Raw genomic sequence first — 2,500 nt, 5'->3', positions numbered from 1 at the left:
TCACACACATTACGTAAGAGAACATACACCTACTGTACGTGCACACACACACACACACACACTGCACATACGCATACGCCACACAGTATCAGACCTGCATGCTGTCTCAGACAATTAACAGTGCTCGTGATCTCGCAAGCTCTCATCAGTGGAACTCCACACACTTCACATGCAGGTCACACGTAGAGGCTAGGTGAAGACTCGCACCAATTGTCTTTTAACACTTTTCATCCCAGAGAAAGCAACAACATGTAAATCCAAACCAAAAATCTCTCCTAAATCATGTGCACCCTCCTACTCAGGAGCAAATTCCCAAACAGAAAGGAAATTTCCGACTTGAAAGGTAAATTTCCCACATAACAAGCCGAAGCTAGTCCCTCATCCATCCCGCCGTTTCCCTGCAGTGCACATCGTTCCTTCTCACATCGCTCAGTCTGCCCTCTGCACACAACCTCTGACCCAAAAAGGCAGCCGGTCTCATAATGAAAGGCCTCCTGTAATCCAGAGCACTGCTTGCTTTCCCTCCGGCTGGCCCAGCGCAGGCCGGCCTCTCCGGGAGGCCGTGCTCACGCCGCGTGGGCTTACTGCCTCCTCCTCCTCACTGGAGCAGCCTGCTGGAAGACCCCAGCTGTACTCATTTCAATTCTGCACCCCGGTGGCCATGGAGACTCTACCTGGAGATGTGTGTTCCTGTGGAGTTCAATTCTAACCCTGACTGAACATGCAGAGCTTGACTAATCAAAGTATTCTGATTGGCTGAATCAGGGCCGGCCAATTATGGGTGGAGCTAAACTCACTAAAAAGCCAACAGTCCAGGAAGATGGTAATTAATTATTTTTGATGGTTATTGGTGATTGGCATGGCTACAAACAACAATTGCTTTGTATAAACCAAGAAAAATCAAGATCCACTGCAGTTAGGCACTCTGTGTGAACAGAGTTACATGGAAGATTTTCTGAGGAAAATCTGAGGCCACATTTATTAATCTCCTCAGGGTATCAGGCTCAGAGTACCTCGTCAAGTCATTGTAATATTAAACTTATCAGAATTGCTTCAAGTCTGTCCTGTGCACCTTAATGTAATAATGAATTATACCTGCTTACTTTCTCCAAAATACAATAAGTACATTAAACTCACTCCAGTTTATCACCTGCCAAGTGTCTCAGTCCTGTCTCACAGGGCAAGGCTTGTTAGAATGGTTGACCTTTATAACCCCATTGTCTCGTTCTCACTCCATTCTTCACGTCTTCTTACCCTCTGCATTCATTCACGTTATTTTTATTGGCAGCAATAATCTTACATTCACCTGGAAGCCGCCTAAAGCGAATCCCTTTCCCGAGGAGTTCTTCACACGCATACCTGGCAACCCTCAGCTTGTACTGCGGTGTGGGAAGCGCAGTTTAAACGCCCCCACCTCTTACCCTTCCAATTTACTGACGGGGCACGTGTCACCTGCCTGAAAGGCGTTGAGATAACACTACTGCCAGCTGCACAATGCCGGAACAGCAGCGGGAGACGCCTTGCAGTCTGAGGTCAGGTGTCACCATAACGTGATGTCACATGCAAGTCCACCCTCTGCAACAGGGGAGCGTCTCTCTGCATTCCTGGAGAAGAAAATAAAGTCTAAAACAAAATGAAAGAGGACGCGGCCTGCTTGTTTAGTCTGCTTCTGATCCAACCTGATCTACTCTTATACTGCTGCACTGCCAGCAAACATGACAGATGCCCTGCAAGTTTGTAGCATGCAAATAGCAAAACCACTAGAGCGTGTCTCAAATAGCATAATCTCAACCACTTACTACTTACTGAGAGCAATTAGTGCTTTTGGAACCAATTTTAAGAAATGTATTCACCCAAAAAAAAAAAGAGAGAAAAAAAGGCCTTATTCACATTGGCCCAGTGATGAAAGAATAAACCGTCCGGTGTTCTGGCCGTCTGTGCAGACGAGAGGTTTTGGCACGGGCCCGCAGCGGCCGCGCCCGAGAGGTTCCGACCCGCCACGCCCCGGCGTGCTCCGGTCGGAGTGTGCGGCGGCTATTTAAGGCCCCCGCCAGCGTCAGCGTTGCCGCCGGCCGGCTGCTCGGAGCTCTGGGCCACGGTCGCTCGGGGAGCAGTAGCTGCTCTTTCTGTCCCCCCCCCCCCCGCCACGGGCCCCTGGCAGCCACCAGGGGTGATTATGTTCCGGATATAGTGCTACATCGCGCTGGGCTGCCGATTCCCCGCCCGGGTCCTGAAGTGTCCCGTGCACCACGCGGTTTAGTGGCTTCCTCGCTCAAACACAGCCCGTTCAGTCCTGGCGGGTTAAATCACGCGCGTTGGAGCAGGGAACGTAGCATGGCATACCCTGCAGAGCTGGGGGTTTGAGATAAACTGCACTAGACAACACTGAAATGCAGACTCAGAAATGCAAATTCAGACATAAAAAAAGTGATTTGCACTGGCAAAGAATCAAAAGGTTTTACACCATATGCAATGTTAGAAAGTTAGTACTACTCACGGT

This window comes from Electrophorus electricus, chromosome 8, assembly GCF_041902795.1.
Source record: "Electrophorus electricus isolate QZ-2024a chromosome 8, ASM4190279v1, whole genome shotgun sequence".
Classification (NCBI taxonomy): domain Eukaryota; kingdom Metazoa; phylum Chordata; class Actinopteri; order Gymnotiformes; family Gymnotidae; genus Electrophorus; species Electrophorus electricus.
This window is presented reverse-complemented; position numbering follows the sequence as displayed.